Here is a 21,833-nt window from a genome sequence, read left to right on the forward strand (position 1 = left end):
CCCTTGGTACGCTGTGTCCTGGGTCTTTCTGCAAAGTGACTACCTGTCCTCTAGCAGATGACATGTTCCTGTCCAATACAACGTTCGATTTGATGGCTACCTCCCTAGGTACGCCTCTTCAACAACTGATGACGCGATCTTCATCGACAAAAAATCGAGTGATTTGAGCTTTCATCCTAACCGGATGGGGAAGTGAGTATGGTTGCCTCCTGTATCTATCAACAACGAGTGAGACAGGGGGTGGGGCGAGAGACCAGTCTTTTCCCTTTAAATCTCAATGCACAAAGCACAATTTGTTTCTGTGCACTGCATTATAAGGCTTCCTGGCCTTCCTTCTTGCACCGTATGCCGGCACAGGGCGGGATGCACAGTTGCACCATCAAATGCGCACAAGGCATACAACCTTTGCACAAGCGACCGTGAGGATGACATCAACGGGTTTCAGAAAAAGGCTGCCCTCCTGTATCTATCCACAGAGCGTGAGACAGAGGGTGGGTTGAGTGTGACTGGAGTTTCTTCAATCAATTACCGAGAGGTGAGATTGAGGGACGTTACGACACTTGGAGTCAGGTATGTTCCACTTTCCCTATGCACCCACGGGATGGGTCTTTGCCGTCCTCACAAGATACTTCACCCTGTTCTGTACACTGCACTGTAAGGCTCCCTTGCCTTCCTCCTTGCACTTATGCCAGACGGGTTAGACGCACTAATGCACCATCAACTGTGCACCCTGGCATACTCCCTTTGCACCATTTTCCCCTTGTCGATTCCTCAACCGGGTATGCGATATGGGTTTTAATCATTCTTCCTCGAGTGATATTAGTCATGGGGCGAGTGACTGTTCTTTCATTTCGTTTGAGTGATTGTGAGTTGAGTGTAGTATCCCTCATCATCATCGACGAATTTCCTGCGATTCCTTCCATCAGCTACCTCCCTGGGTGCTGCGGCGTGGTCCCTGCCATGACGAACGTGTGCCGCGAAGATGCCTTGGTCCCTCCAGCGCCGACAACCACACTGGACGTGCCATCGATACTCAACCTTGATTCTTGACGAAACGGGCCAAGTTTTTCTAACCCTACACTTTGGTTTCTTCGTGCCGATCATGTTTTAAGCGTGGGGAAGTTAGTGGATGGTCTGTGGCGTGGTCCTAGGTCCCTGTTGCTCGGTTAACCCTATCCGTTAAGGTCTTAAGGGTGGGGACGCGTCCCTGCGCGTCTATATTGTCTATCCCCTGCATATGCCTCAACCTGTTCCTGCATGTATGCCATGACTTGCTTTCACCCTCCTGGGATCCCTTCCCATCCACCCATTTATGTTTCACCCACCCTTTGGGCTCTTCCCTTGCAGTTTTCCTTCATTCCCTGCTTTTGAGGTCCTGCCATGTGAATGCACCCTACGTTCACCAAAGTCCCAGTCCAAATTTATAGCCCTGTTCCTCCCTTTGAACTGATCATTTTTCCTTTTTACCTACCCCTGTTCCAGTGCACGGTTTTTGAGTTATTAATTTTTGAAGCATTTTGTGCAAATTAGTCGGTTTCCCATGTGAACGCGCTTTTCTTGCTTTGGAACCGTGATCTGTCATCCTAGCCCTGCCAATTACTTTTCCCCTGACATTTTTTCTTTTTATTCCGCATCATTCCGATACACGGTTTGTCCGTTATTAATTTTCCGGGTTTTCACGACTTTTTCATGCGTATTTTTGACATTTTTCCATGTGAACCTGCCCTATTTGCATCGGAATTCCAATTTGATTTGACAGCCGTGTCCCCTGTGCCTTCCCCTCCCTTTTTCCTTTTTCCTCCACCCTTTTTCGACTTTCGGATTTTTACTTATTAATTTTTAAATGAGTTTTCGGGAGTATTTTTGGAGTTTTTCACATGTGAACCCCTCCTACTTCCACCGGAACTGCGGTTTAACGTGATCACCCTGTGCCACTCCTTCCTGCGGACATTTTTCCTTCTTACTGCCTGTCTTTCCGATGAACGGTTCGTCCGATAGTAATTTCCGATTCCATTTTCGGGTTTGTTTTTTGGGTTTTTCCCATGTGAACGTGTCTTATCTCAGTTGGAATTCTGTTTTGATGTGATAGGATTGTTGGGGACATCTTTTTGCACAGTTTTCCTTTTTTCTGCACCTCGTTCCGATGCACGGATCTTTCGATATTAATTTTTAAATTGCGTTTTTGGTTCGTTTTTTGTGTTTTTTGCACGTGACCGCCTTTACCCCTCCCGGAACCTCCTTCATATATTTTTCTTGTTTTCCCTCTGTCGTCCTGCCCACTTTTTGTTTTTACGCTATATCGTTTTGACGTTCGGATTGGGAGTTATTAATTTTTCTTTATTTTTACGTTTTTCTCGCGCCCGTTTTGTGCGTAAACGCGCCCTTTTTCGATTTTACGAGTCTCCACGCGCCCCGGTCGTGTCCGCGTAACCCGTACCGTCTTCCCCGCGTCATTTCAATCCCGTCATGGTAAATTTTTTTACCCCGCCCCGCGCACGAGCGCGGGACGGGGGTACGCGTCCTTAACCCCCACCCCTTCTCCCCAGCTGCCCACCCCATGGCCCCCCACCCCTTCCCCCCACCTGCCCACCCCATGGCCCCCCCATGGGCCCCCACCCCTTTCCCCTAACTGCCCACCCCTTCCCCCCAACCGCCCGTTTCTCTCTCTCTCTCTCTCTCTCTCTCTCTCTTTCTTTCTCTCTCTCTGTGCGTTTCTTCTCCGCCTCCCTCCTCCTGCCAGCTCGTCCGCCCTTCTTCTCCCTCTACTCCTCCCTACCACCCCGACTTCCTCCCTCTCCTCCTCCCCCAGCCCGTCCGCCCTTCTTCTCCCTCTACTCCTTCCTACCCCCCCGACTTCCTCCCTCTCCTCCTCCCCCAGCCCGTTCGCCCTTCTTCTCCCTCTACTCCTCCCTACCCCCCCGACTTCCTCCCTCTCCTCCTCCGCCAGCCCCCCGCCCTTCTGCCTCCTACCAGCCCCCCGCCCTTCTGCCTCCCGCTAGTCCCCCCGCCCTTCTGCCTCCCCCCAGCGTTTCGACCCTCCGTCCCTCTCTCCCTCCTCTACGCCTCTGCCCGCCCCCCTGTTGCAGTCGAGCCGCCGCGCCCGTGGAATTGCCGCCGCTGCCGCCTGGAGCCTGCCTCCGCCGTCGTCGCGCCGCCGACATCGCCGCTGCCGCCGGGTCGCCGCCGACACCACCACCTCCTCCTCCTCCCCCTCTCTAACCCTCATTAGGTTAGTTAACTAACCTTTACTTTAGTTAACTAACCCTTAATTTAGTTAAACTAACCCCTAATTAAGTTAACCTAACCCTAACTTAATCTGAGTTAGGTTAACTAATCTAACCCCCACCCCTAACCCTAACTTAACCCTAGCTAGGTTAGTTTTAACCTAACCATAGTCAACCTAGCTAACCTAACCATAGTCAACTTAATTACCTAACCTCAACTTACCCTAGTTGACTAACCCCTACCTAGTTAACTTAACTTAGTTGACTAACCTAAGCAACCTTGACTAACCTGACTTGACTTAGGTAGACTAACATGACTTACCCCCACTAACCAGACTTAACTGACTTATGCCTCACTGACTTATCTGATTAATGTGATTTATGTGATTTAATTAATCACTACATTAATTTTTCCATAAAAAAAATTCAAAAAATTTTCTAAAAATTCCTTTTGCCTTTTGCCAATTTTTGGGAGTTTGTCCGCTGGCAATTGCCTACCCTATAATTTCTGAAAATTCAATATTTCCTAATTTCACCTCCAAATTGCCAATAAATGTAGAAAATTCTAAAAAAATTCTAAAAAATTCCCCTCACCTCCCTTCATCATTTTCCCTTTCTTCCACCATAAATAATCACAACTTAACACCCAAAAATAAAAATAAAAATAAAAATAATAAATAAAAAACTACAAACAACTAATAAAAATAAAAATAACAAAAAAATCAAAAACCAACCACAATCAAATCCACACATCCGCTAAGGTGTTGTCATTGTTGTTTCATCAGTGGTCTTTACTTTTCCTTTCCTGGATTCCCTTCTTTTGGGAGACTCTTCCGTGCGCATTCCTGCATTACATACACACCCCTTCCAGGTATTTATTTTATGTGCTTTATTTATTTTCATTTCCCCCTTAATCACAAATTAATTGTTAAAATGAATTCTTTAATTCACCCACAGTTTCCACGCGCATTCGCGCTCAACACACATACTTTTTAATTAAAATAAACCAGCCGTTCACTTAGCACGCGCTACGTGCGCTACAGAGGCACTTTAAATTTTAAATTAAAAAGAACCAGCCGTCACATGAGCACGCGCTGGCAAAAAAGCGCTCCACATCACCTTAAATTGTAATCAATGAATTGCATTTAGAGACCCAGTCGGGTATCGAAGTCCGAGAATCGAATAACTGCACCGCTTCACCTAATAATTGGTAATTAAATAACTAATAAGGAACCGCCATTTTCTTGCTAAGGTTTATCACCTAATAAAAATTCACCCATTTTTAATAATTGATTAAAATCAACCCTTCATTAAATTAAATCCCCCCTCACTGCACTTAATTCCCCTTTTTAATGAAGCGTTTCGTGGGATGGGTATGCGCCGTCATTAGAGTTATTTTCCATGGTCCAGTCTTGGTTTATCACAGATGTAGTTTTGATATGTGTCGGATATGGTATGGTTTTGGTTTCATGTCTTTGTTACGGTTACGGGTACGGTATGCAGTTTTTTCTTTTATTGCCTGATACGGGGTTCAGGGTGTTTGTCTGCTGCATCGCATGAAGCTTTCGGTCGCATTTGTCTCGAGGTCATGTCAAAATTTTTTTTAGGATGTGGTTTGCTTGGGGTTAGTAGGTCGAGTCACGTTTTATTGGTTGTTCTCTTATCCTTGGTTTTTTGTCTGTTGCTTTGCAGGCATTCTCCTTGATTGTCTGTGTTTGTGGTGTGTGTGTAACCATCTGAATGGCGCCTTCTCATGCTCCTCCCCCTATCCAGTACGTCCCATTAGTTAGTAGGGATTACTCTTCCCTACTTACTTTTGAGCCTCTTACGAAGGCAGGACTTGCTGCTTTTGTGGCCACTCCTTTTCCATTGCTTCCAGAGGATCCGTCGTTATGTGATAAGTTCCTGGCCTCTTACAGCAAGAAGACAGGAGTAGTCCAAGGCATGTCTATGACTTTGACATCTCGAGGCTTAGGGAAGGCTCTGTCTCTTCCCTTCAAAGGAGAACCTTTTGTGACCACTCGTCAGCTCTTCTCTAATGAAGAGATTCTGAAGCTGTTGCAGAAGCAGACAAGGGAAGTCCTTGATGTTAAGAAGGTGATAAACTCTTCAGGAGTTTCCTTTTCTATGATTACTGATCCCGTATGGAAGACGATCTGTTAGTTCCTTCAGGATAGATTTATGCCTGCCAAAACGCCATCCCACTATTTGTCCAAAGAGCTTTTCACAGCTTCCAGGATGGTGCTGAAAGGAGTTGCTATTGATTGGAGCACTTACCTCCTCACTAAAATGGATCAGCATTTTGTTAAAGTCACCAGGGGTAATGTTACCGATGTTACCTATGGATCATATTTGTCTGCCTTCTTGACCTATTCAGGTTTACAGAAGACTGTACCTCCACCTCCTCCATCAGATCCAGTACCTCCTCCTCCACCTTCAGAAGAGTCAGCACCCATTGACATTGAGGATGATGATTCTCCGCCTCCCTTGGTCATACAACGCAAACGCTTGAAGAGGGTAGCGGATAAAGCCCCTGCTGTACTTCCCTCAGTACCTATCCCTGCTACTTCTGGCAGTGACCTCCCTGGGTATCTCACTTGTAATAACCTGTTCAGAGCACATCGAGAAGGATCCTTGGAGATCTCAGTTCCTTCCCTAAACAATCTCGTCTCAGGAGATGCCATTCCTTTCCTCTGCAAGGATATTCAAAGTTCCATTGAGTTGTCAGTGACAGCCTGTGTTCAACAGCTGTACGCATCTTTCTATGAGGAGCTCATGCAGTCCAAAGACCAGTTGCATAAGGCAACATCTGAGTTAGCTTCTGCTAAGGATACCCTAGCAGATTTATTTAAGCAAATGGAACAACAAACCCAACTGGTTGCCACTCAAAGCGATGAGATTTCTTCATTGAAGACCCAGTTATTCGAGGCTCCGTAACAGGTTACTAGCCTTTCAGAGGAGAAGGAGAGGATGTCCAGGGACACGACGGAATTCCACGCTATCTTAGATGACAAACTGTTAGCTTTACAGATGGCTAATGACACAGTGGCCAACCAAGCCTCCCAAATCCAGCAGTTGCAAGATCAGCTTGCAAAGTCCCGCTCTGTTCCTCCAAGCCCTCCTGTTCCATTAATTCCTTCTCTTTCACAGCAGGACTTGGCTGCCCTACAGAGACAGGCTACTTTGTGCCCTCTATTCCAAGATAAAGTGGAAAGATTGCAGTCCAGAATGGACTTGTTATGGTCTACCTTTGAGCAGTTTCAGGGATATGTCTTACCCGACCATTCTTTCTTTGTCCACTACCACTTACAGAAGTTGGTTTTCTATATGAAGCTTTCCACGATGGATTTACCTTTTCCAGAGGATGGCTGGAGTGGGGCTTGGTCTGCTGAGTTGTTGACAGAGGTAGTCAGAATGGTCTTTGAAGATTCTGTCACGCCAGATACCATGTTGATGTCATACATGTATCTATGAGGAGATTTGTTAATTCCAGATGAGGTAGATATGGCATGGTATGTGGGGGATGTGGTCTTACAGGCTGTTTTATATGTCAATCATTTGGAGTTGCGCATAGCTGATATGTTCCAAAGTTATTCCTCCAAAGTAGCTGATTGTCAGGATAGTTCGTGGCATCCCATGATTGATTCGGTGGTTCTCAATCAAAGACAAAACACAGCTCCTACCTTTGCCCAGAGTACTAACCAACTGAGGAGGGATCTCTTAACCTATCTTTCCAAACATAATCCATTTGATGCTACCTTCTTTGATGCCTATCATAGACGATCTCTCTTAGGACCTTCTGTTCCTACTCTCCTCTACTACCAACAAATGGCTCACCGCTATGCTATATATCTTTCCCTTTGTCAATCTAATTTCACAATTATTTTACCACTTCTTTTTCAACCTTCATCTTTCCCTCAAATTCCTATTTTCACTTACTGTTCCTTTATTGAGGATAGGGTATTTTCCCCTTCTCCACCCTGTCCTTCACCCCTCATAAATGTACCCTCCACATTTCCTATTTATCAGTTAACACCGTTCCTTAGTGATTCCTTACAAATTTCTGCCACTCCTTCTTTAACCTTTTCTTCCTTTTATGATTTTTCCTATCCTTCCCTTCATCCACTTTCCCTTATTCCACTACCCTCTCCTAACACTTCCATATCTCATCCACCTCAGTTGGTTAGTGACTGTGACGGTTTTGATAATCAGATTTCCAGAAGAAGGGGATGGAGTTCGGATGATTGCCTTACAGGACCGCAGATTAATTGGCCAGTAATTCCAGGAGAATGGACAGCTTCTAGTCAAGCTTATCAAAACTATGTTCATTTTGCCCAACAATATTCACAGTCTGCAGAACCCTCAGTGAGATTAACTGCTCACTTTGCTTGGTACCTGGCATATATGCATAGGCACTCTCATACTGATTCAAAGCCTATTCCAAAGTTGTGCATGAATGTCAATGTTAGCATTGATTCCCAGCAGCTGGAGATACTGTATTTTCATGCCCTCTGTAGGTTATAGAAGGTTATCAAAACCTCATAACTCACTCTCAAACCATTTCAAACTCTCACAAACCATTCAATAAACTTTCTCAATATCTCATTCTTCATCAATCAATACTTCATCCCTCCTTACAGAAGACAATCAGAACAAAACAGACCAAAACAGAACAAAACAGAAGGTATACAGAACCATTCAGAACCTATCAGAACATCACAGAACCACCAACAAACATCACGAACTTCCAAAACACAATCAATATCATCTAAAACACTCTCAAACCACTTCCAAATCAACCAATCATCCCATAAAATCAACCATTCAGCTCTCAAAAACAACAAAAAGCAGCCAAAAAACAAGTCATTTCAACACTCAACATATCCCCACACTTAATAAGGAAGCGTCCTCGCGACCCAGGAAAAAGGGAATACAAGTTCATTGAAAAAGCTCAACTTTGATCTTCAATATCTTTTCACAAAGAATCCATCCACCACAACCCCAACTTATAACCTGTTTCTGATATAAAAAATATAAAGAAAGGAAAACTCTTTATACATTAACACCTCTTATCAAACTAAAAATCACCACAAATTTGTAAAGGATGTAAGAGTTTGCTTCTTCGTCATCTGCATCTGCTTCAACTCTCCAACCACGACCCCATCTCTACAAATCTCCAAAACATAGCTCGTACACGAAATCCAATAGGAAACCACCACGTTCGTATGACATAAATAAACTCACAACACAAACACTAATACACAACACAACCATCTGAATGACTTCTTCAAAAAGAGAGGTGTTCATTAAAAGCTTCCACCATACATTGGAAAGGTATCAATGAAGATGATCCCTCTTAAAAGATTGATGCTGTCGGAATCGATCCATAGATAAGGATTCATCTACAAAGTTTTTAGGAGGATTTTGAAAAAATTGGAGACAGCACATCCTTTCCAACAGGACCAAGTATCTGCTAGGCAAACAGAGGGCATGAAAATACAGTATCTCCAGCTGCTGGGAATCAATGCTAACATTGACATTCATGCACAACTTTGGAATAGGCTTTGAATCAGTATGAGAGTGCCTATGCATATACGCCAGGTACCAAGCAAAGTGAGCAGTTAATCTCACTGAGGGATCTGCAGACTGTGAATATTGTTGGGCAAAATGAATATAGTTTTGATAAGCTTGACTAGAAGCTGTCCATTCTCCTGGAATTACTGGCCAATTAATCTGCGGTCCTGTAAGGCAATCATCCGAACTCCATCCCCTTCTTCTGGAAATCTGATTATCAAAACCGTCACAGTCACTAACCAACTGAGGTGGATGAGATATGGAAGTGTTAGGAGAGGGTAGTGGAATAAGGGAAAGTGGATGAAGGGAAGGATAGGAAAAATCATAAAAGGAAGAAAAGGTTAAAGAAATTCTTCTTTTCCTTTTTGTTCTTGTATAATGGTTGAAGCTATGGATGAAGATGATGAAGATAACCAATCAGTTCATTATTAAGTAGAAGATTTATGGTTTCTTTTTAGTTTTGAGATTAATGGCTCAGCCATGTGCATAGATTTTGCATGCTTCTACCTTGGTTTCATGTTTATTTCCTGCCGTGGGAGGGTTGCTGTCATTTTGGTGCGCAGCCGGGGAAGAAGATGATCTCAAAACACCAAAGGAAGAAAAGAAAAGAGAGACTTGAAGATTTGATGCAAAGCAATGAAGAAATTGTGTGTCCCAAAGTACAAGAAGGTGCAGGATGAGATGGAAGCCCGTCGTCTGGGTGTTTGGAAGACCCTCCTTTGCTGAAGAAAGCCCAAAGCTTTACAGATTTTACATGGAAGGGAGGAGAGCCTTTGCCGATGTTATTGCCTTTTCGCCCATTTACAAGTTTAGGAGCAAGAGGATACCGTTTCAGCGAGAGAAAGGCAGCTACAATGGATCAGATAGTGGTAGCTCTAGTGAAGGTGGTGTGATGGCAGCAGAAACAGAGAATGAGAAGGTAATAGCAGGGGATGATGCGGCATGTTGTATCTGTCTGGGCCGCTAGAAGAACAACACACAGCTACGAGGATTACCATGTTTCCACCATTTTCATGTGGAGTGTGTTGATCAGTGGTTAAAAATAAATGTTTCATGTCCCCTCTGCAAATCTTCTGTTCAAGGGTGTAAGACTGGAGATGGAGACACAGATGTATCAACACCTGTGGCAAGGCGTGCTGCTGGAAAAAAATCCAGTCATGAATGCTGCTCAACCTAGAAGCAACTAGAACACAAGGGTTATGGGACCTAATTTGATGGCACATATGTCACAAACCAAGGCTTTTTGCCCCATGATACTGTAGAAACAGGTACCCTGTGGGACATGGATCCCACTACATTTCTGTTACTTGAGAAGGATGCAAAGGTGAAGGAGACGTGTAGCAGAAATAGTAGCACAACATCTCCATGTCTCCAAGAGGAACGAGAAGAAGAAGAAAAGGAACATAAGAGAAGGAGAGGGATGAGAAGGCGGCCATTACCACATTGCGCAAGACATGGAGAAAGAGCGAGGGAGAGAGAGAGAATGCCCTTGACCACCAGGAAGTACAAGGCGCTGTCATTGCTTTATGGTCTTGCAGAGGTAGAGGATACGGAGGAAGAGGATGCTCTTGGCAAGGCATCGAGGCCGGAGCCTTGGCCCACCCTCCACTGAAGCGATTTTCTCTACAAACTGAGGAGTGAGGGAGCGAGGCAGAGAAGTAGCCAGTCATTTTACCTATCCCCACCAGTCCTACAAGGGTTCTCCTACTATGACTTTTCCTTTCAGGACCATCTCTGTTTCAATCCATCTGAGATAAGAAGAGAGAGAGACATTTGCTTGATCATGTCCGCCTCTTCCTGTACCTTTCCAGACTCCCTAAGGCAACCTCTGATTATGCCATCCCCCACAAGGCACATCTAGTATCCATGCCATACAATGCCCTCTCTGCATCAGATGTGGAAAGCGTTGCCAACCAGCCAGAGCAGATTACGAATCATCTTCGCATGCTGTCGTCCAGCAAACATCACATGTCCTCTGTTTAATCAGTTGCGCTGATGAGGTTCCTCTGATGGCTGTACCGTTCAAACCCTAGCTTCCAGAAAGAAGACCATTGAGGCGTTTCTCACGGATAGAGAAAGAGAGAGGGGGGGAGAGAGAGGATGATGTAGGATCTGGGCATCGAGGCCAAAGAAGCGACAGTTCGAGAGGTTGCCAAGCTCCTCCCATTACCCAGCTCCTTGTCTTCTATCGCTGCCATCAGAAGCGATTACGCCCAATGCCTGCAGGTGACCAGCATTCGACTTCATGAGAAGGTCGACCAAGCGGTTATTCAATCCTTCCAGCCATTGGATCGCGAGATTTGATCGGAGCAGCTTTCCACGATTATCTTCATGGATCGAGAGAGAGAATCACAAAGGTTAAGTTGTGCGAAATGGCCACACACAGAAAGAGAGAGAAGAAGCTTTTTTATTAACAATAAGCTATCGGCACAAAGCACAATGGTTTTAGATGCAAGCAAGAAGAAGGCCGCTCAAAAGAAGGCAGTTGCAGCTGCTAAACGTGGATCTAAGATTGTTCCTTCTGTAGCAACATCTTCTTTTTCTCCCACGGCATGTGTTGGCGAAGGGGGAGGTTTTTGCTCGCATCACGCTTCTCTGGTTTCCCATCCCTGCGAGAGGCCGTCTCCACCAAAATTCCCAAGAAGAAAAGGGGCCAAACCCTAAGCCTGTCTGAGTTCATCATCGGTGTCTATGTGGGCAGATGCAGTGGCGACGTCAGTAGCAGTGACGACTCAATAGCGAAGCAAACGAGTGATGGAGAGAGAGAGAGAGCGCCTAGAGGACGAAGAAGAAGAAGAAGAAGAAGAAGAAGGCCGGCCACGCTTTCTCCTTCATCTTCTTACGCAACCATAGATCTAGACCCTCCCAGTACCGCACGCTTGCTGCAGCTACCCAGACGTTCCTCCAAAGAGAGAAAGAGAGAGAGGTTGTTTCAGAATCAAACCATGGCTCCCTTATGCCCTTCGGAAGAAATAGCCAATCTTTTGCCTTGCCTACATCCCTCTCTCTTGCTTGCAAAACCCTAACCTCCCTGATATTTTCTTCATGCCTCGACTTTGCATCCACTAGCATCTCCATGGGCCACCCCCTCAGCCTCATGAAAGTGAAAATAAACATTCAGACACATAGACAGACAGAAAGAGAGAGAAGGGGGGCACAAGGCATAGGTAGAGGTAGGGGTTGTGAAAAAAAAACAAAAAAAGGATGAGGTAGGGCTTGTTGAAAAAGAGGATGAGCAAGGCAACCAAAACAACCTCCTCTTCCTCATTGTCCAAAAGAATCCACTCTTCTTCCATTGCCCAACTTTCTCGAATGTCTCTTACTTTAACCCAAGATTTGGATTTTCCACCCCTTCGTCCTCTAGTTGCAAAACCACTCACAGGTTTGAACTTAAGGCTATCACAATTTTAAGACAAAACTCAACTTAAAAAAATTAAATAAAAACTTCATGTGACACTCGTTCCCACACCTATTACAATCCTCTTTTTATTATACCAATGAATTGAAAACCCTAGTCCTTTTTTTTAAAATCTTTAACTTTAAAAACAAATAATCACATAAGTAATCATTCCCATGCTCTACTTTCACTTGTCTCGCATCGTCAAAGCTTTGTGTGGCTAACCTTAGCCTTGCCTCCTTAACAAACCCTCCCATGGGCCTCATATATTTACCCTCACTATTTTGCCAACACAGCTTCACCCCTCTTTCCCTTCTTGATCTTTATGTCCACATAGCCAACCCTCAATGCCCTTTTAAAGAACAAATAATGTCACAAATTTAAATTGAGACATAACACTATCAAAGAAACAAAAAGCTAAAAACATCAAACCTAAGCACATCTTCTAGCATTCTAAAACACATCCTTGTGATACATATCACTAGCAATCACAATGCACACCCTTTTCCAAGGGGATAACTAGCTAAAACAATTTTATCATCATAACTAAAAATGCTAACAAAATGTCAAGTGTGTTTGGAGCTACATGATGGGATCATCTTTCTTTTCCTATTGGACCGAGGAGTTGTGCTTATGATCCCTTATTGAAGACAGATTTGTGCCTTGTTTTTATGCTTCTTTGGGTGTCATCATATTCCTCCCACACTGAAATGTGAAGCGTCCTCGCGAACCTTGCCAAAGAAGAACCACTATCTAACACAAAACATTTCCAAAATTGTTAGTAAAACAACTTCGATTATAAGGCCTAGCCATGGTAGGGTATGGGACTCCAAATCCACGACCACCAGAGTAAGGGAACTCCTGCCTCAAATACTCCCACACTGAAAAACTTTACTAGTCTTCAAAGGATAGGGTTCTGTCTTCAATAAGGGATCATAAGCACAACTCCTCGGTCCAATAGGAAAAGAAAGATGATCCCATCATGTAGCTCCAAACACACTTGACATTTTCTTAGCATTTTTAGTTATGATGATAAAATTGTTTTAGCTAGTTATCCCCTTGGAAAAGGGTGTGCATTGTGATTGCTAGTGATATGTATCACAAGGATGTGTTTTAGAATGCTAGAAGATGTGCTTAGGTTTGATGTTTTTAGCTTTTTGTTTCTTTGATAGTGTTATGTCTCAATTTAAATTTGTGACATTATTTGTTCTTTAAAAGGGCATTGAGGGTTGGCTATGTGGACATAAAGATCAAGAAGGGAAAGAGGGGTGAAGCTGTGTTGGCAAAATAGTGAGGGTAAATATATGAGGCCCATGGGAGGGTTTGTTAAGGAGGCAAGGCTAAGGTTAGCCACACAAAGCTTTGACGATGCGAGACAAGTGAAAGTAGAGCATGGGAATGATTACTTATGTGATTATTTGTTTTTAAAGTTAAAGATTTTAAAAAAAAGGACTAGGGTTTTCAATTCATTGGTATAATAAAAAGAGGATTGTAATAGGTGTGGGAACGAGTGTCACATGAAGTTTTTATTTAATTTTTTTAAGTTGAGTTTTGTCTTAAAATTGTGATAGCCTTAAGTTCAAACCTGTGAGTGGTTTTGCAACTAGAGGACGAAGGGGTGGAAAATCCAAATCTTGGGTTAAAGTAAGAGACATTCGAGAAAGTTGGGCAATGGAAGAAGAGTGGATTCTTTTGGACAATGAGGAAGAGGAGGTTGTTTTGGTTGCCTTGCTCATCCTCTTTTTCAACAAGCCCTACCTCATCCTTTTTTTGTTTTTTTTTCACAACCCCTACCTCTACCTATGCCTTGTGCCCCCCTTCTCTCTCTTTCTGTCTGTCTATGTGTCTGAATGTTTATTTTCACTTTCATGAGGCTGAGGGGGTGGCCCATGGAGATGCTAGTGGATGCAAAGTCGAGGCATGAAGAAAATATCAGGGAGGTTAGGGTTTTGCAAGCAAGAGAGAGGGATGTAGGCAAGGCAAAAGATTGGCTATTTCTTCCGAAGGGCATAAGGGAGCCATGGTTTGATTCTGAAACAACCTCTCTCTCTTTCTCTCTTTGGAGGAACGTCTGGGTAGCTGCAGCAAGCGTGCGGTACTGGGAGGGTCTAGATCTATGGTTGCGTAAGAAGATGAAGGAGAAAGCGTGGCCGGCCTTCTTCTTCTTCTTCTTCTTCTTCTTCTTCGTCCTCTAGGCGCTCTCTCTCTCTCTCCATCACTCGTTTGCTTCGCTATTGAGTCGTCACTGCTACTGACGTCGCCACTGCATCTGCCCACATAGACACCGATGATGAACTCAGACAGGCTTAGGGTTTGGCCCCTTTTCTTCTTGGGAATTTTGGTGGAGACGGCCTCTCGTAGGGATGGGAAAGCAGAGAAGTGTGATGCGAGCAAAAACCTCCCCCTTCGCCAACACATGCCGCGGGAGAAAAAGAAGATGTTGCTACAGAAGGAACAATCTTAGATCCACGTTTAGCAGCTGCAAACTGCCTTCTTCTGAGCGGCCTTCTTCTTGCTTGCATCTAAAACCATTGTGCTTTGTGCCGATAGCTTATTGTTAATAAAAAAGCTTCTTCTCTCTCTTTCTGTGTGTGGCCATTTCGCACAACTTAACCGTTGTGATGCTCTCTCTCGATCCATGAAGATAATCGTGGAAAGCTGCTCCGATCAAATCTCGCGATCCAATGGCTGGAAGGATTGAATAACCGCTTGGTCGACCTTCTCATGAAGTCGAATGCTGGTCACCTGCAGGCATTGGGCGTAATTGCTTCTGATGGCAGCGATAGAAGACAAGGAGCTGGGTAATGGGAGGAGCTTGGCAACCTCTCGAACTGTCGCTTCTTTGGCCTCGATGCCCAGATCCTACATCATCCTCTCTCTCTCTTTTTCATCTGTCACTTTCTTCCATGGTGGCCATCTCGTTTTGCAGGATGTACAACTACTCTATTTGCAAGTAAGGGAAAGGGTTTGATCATCGTCTTTGTTTCTTCCTCATCATCTTCTTTCCTCCTCTCTCCCATTTGGCGGCCTTGTTTAAGAACACTAAAGATGCTAACGACGACGGTGGCCTTAATGCTCTAGTTGTTTTTTTTAGAGATGCACAGGTCTCGACAGTGCAAGAGGATACCAAAACAGACCTGTGGAATTATGGATAAGATGTTGAGGAGGAGGATTTGATCTCTCTAGGTCTTGATTTCCTCTCCTTTGCATTTTTCTTCATCTTTCTTCCAACTAGATTCATCTGCCCCTAAGTTCATGGTCTCCCTATGATGCTTGTGGGATGCCACCTGATGTATATATTGCCTCATGCAAGACGACTAGAAGATCCCTACTATCACCATGTCTTCTTCTTCGCATTTGCTTGTTGCTTGATGATTTTGCTTGCAGAAGCAGAGAACAATCTTTGAGATGTTGATTTTGGCTCCTCTTTTTGCGTCTTTCTCTTTTCTTCTTCAAAGATTCAGCTTCTATGATGTTCATCATTGTATGGACTCTACTTTCTTTGCACACGGTTGCCAGGGGGTCGTGGTACCACTGGATGGTCGTATAGGTGACTGATATGATGGTCAACATAAAATCTCAAATGTGCCCCTTGAAAAACCCATGTATAGGTTCAGAAAAATTGTCTTCTTCTTCTTGATTCCTCAATCAATTGTCTCTCCTTATTCTGATTCTGCTATGCCACAGCCATCCACCTCTTCCGCTTTCATCCTTTTAAAGTGCCCTTTGAGATTTCGTTCTGCTTTGGATCCACAGGAAAAAAATTCCATGATGTAGGTGCTTCCTCTTCTATTTCTTTAATCAGTCTCAAAAAGCCATAAAATCTCCCTCAAGTTGTAATTGTTGAGATTAGCTTCTTCCCCGGCTGCGCACCAAAATGACAGCAAACCTCCCACGGCAGGAAATAAACATGAAACCAAGGTAGAAGCATGCAAAATCTATGCACATGGCTGAGCCATTAATCTCAAAACTAAAAAGAAACCATAAATCTTCCACTTAATAATGAACTGATTCGTTATCTTCATCATCTTCATCCATAGCTTCAACCATTATACAAGAACAAAAGGGAAAAGAGGAATTTCTGCACAAAAGACAGAGGAGAGAGGAGAGAGAACAACTTTTTGCACCACCAAAAAGGAGAATGTGCCATCGGGCAAGAGAGGGAAGGGAAAGAGGCACATAACCATTCGTGCACTCCACCCCACCTCTTCCCCAAAAAGCACACCCCTTCGTATTTTTATTATTTCTTTGAAACTTTGATACATTTGATATTATAAGACCTTTGGCCTTTAATTTTGAGTATTCCGACCCTTCACAAATGCATGCACATAACACTTTTGTGTATACCATTTATTTATTATAGATGTGTGTGGATGTGGATGTGGCCCCCTCATGTAAGTGTGCATTTTAGTGATTTGGAACAATGTAAATGTTATTCTTTTTACAAAAGATGAAATTATGATATATGCATGGACATTTTTGTGCCTTGTTTTTATGCTTCTTTGGGTGTCATCAGAGATTGATATAATCAGATGAAGGGGGCAATGGAATAAGAGGAGAACATTGTAAAGGAGGATAAGACAAATCATAAAAGGAAGGCAAATGAAGGGATAAGGAAGATGGCAAAGATGGAGAATTCAAAAAAAAGGTACGAAGGGAATCCACTGAGAAAACAGAAGGAATAGGAGGAACAGAAGGTGGAGGTTTAGAAGGGGTAGGTGATGATGTAGGATCAGCAATAAAAGGACATGTAGTAAAAACAAGGATATGAGAAATCCAGAAGGGGTAAAAGATAAAAGCGGAATGGTATCAGGACTCGAGGAAAGAAGGGAAATATAAAAAGGGAAACGATATGCCATAAGAGAATAAGAAAGGAGATCACCAGGATCCAAAGGATAGATAGAACAACGGAAATTAAGGTCCTGGAAAAAGGTATCAGTAAATAACGGATGATCAGCAATAAAGCTCAACAACTGAGATTGTAATGGCTGGATATCAGATTTATGGAAAACACTCTGAAGACGACGAGGTTCCAAAGCGTCAGCCTCCAAAGGTGGATGCCAAGCATGTCCCTTACACCAAGACGTCTGCTCATGATAATACTTCAAACTATCTGCTAGCAGGAGCTCAATTGAGTGCACATACATGACTACCTGTAAGATGACATCCCCCACATAAACATTCAAGTCCTCTTCATCAAGAATTTGCAGATGCTCGACAAGATACATGAAAGATAATAACTGAACCTCATGGGAAACCAACTCATCCACAAATCTATCAAAAACTACTCTCAAGAGACCCGCAGACCAAAGATTTGACCACCCATCCTCTGGAGGTTCCAAATCCACATTCCTTAAGGAGATGTACAGGGCAAACCTCTGTTGATTATATTTGATCCAAAAGGATGGAGGAGGTGACACCAATTCAGTATAGCGGGTAAAATATTCCTACACACAGTTCATGCTCTGCTGAAGGCGTTCCACTTTAGCGGAGAACCCATCACATAATTTAGCTTTATGGTGCGACTGATCAAGCTCTCCTTTGGAAGATATGACTGAAGAGACAATAGGAGTTGGAGGAGGAACAGAAAGAACAACCACTTTTTGGTTAAGTTCTTCAATAACTTTCTGTTGGGACTCTACAGTTGCCTGAAAGTGCTGCAACAAACTGACCTTCACTAGTGCCAAGTTTACTAGCCAAAGTGACCATTTCCTCAAGGGCAGATTTTTTCTCAAGCTGCAAGGATGCATTCTCCTCTTCCAACTTAGCAACCTTAAATTCTAACTCTTGGATAGTTGCCTTCTGGGAATCCATTAAGGATGTGGCAGCAGTCATTAGAGTATTAATATCACCGAGTGTAGCCCTTTCTGCAGACAAATCCTCCAGTGCCTTAGTCAACTGACTAGTCAAGGAATCCACCTTGTCTTGTAAGGAAGTATAAACACTGGTATACATTGTCTGAAGACAAGAGGTAAGGGAGGTTTCCAGAGTGGACTGGACATTTGAAACTAGCTGTGAAAGCATAGGTCCAGATAATATAGTATGTAAGGATGAAGGCATCTGCTGATCAATTTGTCCTTCCTTTTGGGCTGAAAATAAATTAGGACAGGAGAGGAAAGAAGGAAGGGCACTACCAGATACAACAGGAACAGGTGCGGGTACAGGGGAAGCAAGTACAAGAAGGCTGGAAGGACCCTTTGTACGAAAGCATTTCTTGCGAGAAAATATAACAGGAGACTCCTCATCTTCTGAATTTGGTTGCATAGGTGGAGGGGAAGAGACTAATGGTGGAGGCTGCGGCGGTAAAGGAACAGAATCAGGCACTGGCACACCACTAGGAGGAGGTGCAAAAGTGATAATGCGCTGTAAGAAAGCACCATAGGAAACATTAATGATCTGACCCTTCCGTACACGCTGGAAATGTTGATCCATCTTGGAGAGTAAGAAGCTTGCCTAGTTGAACTTAACACCCTCTAGGATCTTCACAGAAGCTGTGAACAGTTCCTTGGAAAGATACTTAGAAGCTGACTTACTCGTCATAAATCGGTCCTGGAGGAACTGACATAACTGCTTTCATACTGGAGAAGAGATAGGAGCAATAGAGACCCCTGAACTGTTAATAAGTTGATTGAGAAGCAAGGGGGTAGAAGTTTCCTTCTTCAAGAGCGTAACTATCTCTTCAGCAGTAAGTAATTGGTTACCGCTGGGCACAAAGGGATGATGCCATTTAGACTATAGCAAAAACCACACTCACAAACCAGGAATCAAAGAGAAAACCTGCAAAACCCACAAACAAAACCACCACTGAGACCATCGATAGGAGAAAGATTTAGGACAAGACTGACTGGACTAAATCACCCCAAGCAAACCACATCCTACCGAAAATTCGACATGACCTACACACATATGCGACCGAAAGCTTGGTGAATATGCAGTACAAACAGGCACCCAAAACCCCATAATCAAGCACACAAAATAAAACAAAAGTGTCACACATACCGTAATCAAAACAGAATTACAGACTTAGACTAGTAAAATAGACATGAACAAATATGACCGACATCTTTGACCAAGAAAACCCAATCCCCGTAAACGTTCAGGGTCCTACAGTGCGGTGAAGTGGATGGGCGAAACTAATGACTCATTTTGTTTAAATAATCAATTAAGCATAGTTCATTATTAATGTTTAATCCGTTAATGCATGGTGAGTCAGAAACGTAACCCAGCCCCTCTCAGACTTGACACGACTTTACTTGACTGGGTCTCTACTAATACAGTTCATTGTTATAATTACATGATCTGTGGCACTTGCGTGCATGCATGCGTGACTTCGGGGGGTTCATTTCATTACAAGTGAAAGGTGTCTGTAAAGTGTGGCATGTGCATTGGTGAATGGGTTGTAATTTACAAAAATTAAGTGGGTTATGGTGCAAAGGTGCTCGTGCAACGGCGGGGTTCCTTTTACAATTAACGTTCGGGTTCGTTTTATTACAATTTTATGAAGTGCAGTCTGTTAATTTTGTGTATATGCAACGGTCAATTGATTTTAATTACAATTTATATGTGTGTTATGGTGCAACGTGAGAGAGGGAAAAAGAAAAAAAACCTGGCAATATGTGGGTCTGTCTGCAAAGTCTGAGATGACGGCCTTGAAAAGGAAGAGACGCAATCCACCGATAATCCACAAAACTGACAAAAGGCCGACTAAGACTAGTCGTCTTGTCATACAGGAAAACAGAAAAACAACTAACACATTGACAAAAAAGAAATAATAAAACAAATGCAACATGTGACCAAAGAAAAAAAATGGAGATGTTGGGGGTTTGGATTGATTGGGATTTAAGATTATGATTGTTTGGTTTTGTGGGTTGTTTTTGTTTTTGTTTTTTTTTAGTTTGGTTTGGTTGTATTATTTGTTTGTTTTTTTTAAAAAATGATGTGGACATGAAATTTCAGCAACCAATCATGAGCATCAAGTGTAAAGAAGGTGATCGGATTTAATTCATTTTTTTCAGCTCATTTGTGGGATTAAAAATGATTTTTTCATTGAATTTTGTTTGTTTTTTTTAAAATTAGGGTTTTGGCTCCAATTGGCAAAATGTACAAAAGAATTTGTAAAATTTTTAGAAAATTTTTCTGACATTATTTCGGTATTTTTATGAATTTTTAAGGAAATGTTTTTATTTTTTTCATGGTTTGAAAAAGAATTTCAATTTTCAAAATTTTTTGTAATTTAAAAATATATATTTTAGTTTGGAAAAATATGTCAATTGTTTGCAGAATTATTGGGAATTTTTTAGGAATTTTTCTGTAAATTTTTTAATTTTAATTAACTTTTAAGAAAATTTTGAATTTTTAAATGTGTTTTTAGGGTTTTTCGAGATTTTAAATTAAAAGGGCAGTACCTGGCTGCGTGTGAACAACTGATAAGGACTGCATGTGAACGAGCCGGCTGCAGCACACCACCGCACGGACAAGGCGGAAGCGCGTCCTCGCGCGTGAACGATTGGTAAAACAGAGCACGAACACGATCACGCACACGCAGAAATGGTGTGGCAGGCCACATGCGAATAGCCACCACGTGCACAGCCTGCGTGTGACAGGGGGCCTAGAAGGGGTGCGGGTATTTTTGTTGTTTGTTAAATGTTTTTTTTTTTTTTTGGGTTCTGCACTTCGGGGGGTGGGTGGGAAAAGGGGCTTAGGAGAGGGGTTTGTGTGTGTGTGGGAATGGGGGCTTGGAGGGGGGGTTTGTGTGTGGGTGGGAATGGGGGCTTGGAGGGGGGCGGTTTGTGTGTGGGTGGGAATGGGGGCTTGGAGGGTGGGGTTTGTAGTGTGTGTGTGGTGTGCCTGGGGGGTTGGGGGTGTGAATGGGGGGCTAAGGGGTGGGTGGGTTGGAGGGTGAATGGTGGCCAGGCCCAAGGAAGGAGGTGGCGGCGGGGCCCAGGGGGAGGCGGGCGGGGGCGACACCAACAGGCAGGCGGCGGAGAGGGCACCAACAGGCGGGTGGCGGAGAGGGAGGGCGCAAGGTGGAGGCGCCAGCGGCGCTGGGGAGGGGCCCTGGTAGTAGCGACGGGCGATGTAGCAGGTGCCCTGGCAGCGGCGACGAAGCCCAGGCGGGCGTCAATGCCCGGGCAGGGGGCGGAGAGGGGAGAGGAGGAAGGGAGGAGGAGGATAAAGGGAGGAGGTGGGGGAAGGAGGAGGGGAGGGAGGAGGAAGAGGAGGAGGAGGATAAAGGGAGGAGGTGGGGGAAGGAGGAGGGGAGGGAGGAGAAGAGGAAGAGGGCGATGAAGGGAGGAGGAAGGAGGGAGAAGGAGGAGGGAAGGAGGAGAAAGGGAGAAGAAGGGAGGGAAGCAGAAGGAGGGGAGAGAGAGGGGGGGGGGTTACGGGGAGAGAGAAAGAAGAAGAAGAAGAAGAAGGAAAAGAGAGAAGAGAGAGAGAAAGAAGGAGAGAGAAGAGGGAAGGGGGGGAGGTGGTTACAACAGACGCGGGAGGGGGGAATAATTTTTTAAATTAATAAATAAATAAATTAAGAAATAGAGAAAAAGACGAAAGGCGTGCCCCCGTTCTGCGCGCGTGCACTGGGCAGGGTTAAAAAATTTGTAGTGGCGGGATCGAAACGGCACCGAGATGTCGGCATG

Source organism: Lygodium microphyllum, chromosome 19 (assembly GCF_053477565.2).
Source record: "Lygodium microphyllum isolate KBCC chromosome 19, Lygodium_microphyllum_v1.1.10, whole genome shotgun sequence".
NCBI classification, from domain to species: Eukaryota; Viridiplantae; Streptophyta; class Polypodiopsida; order Schizaeales; family Lygodiaceae; genus Lygodium; species Lygodium microphyllum.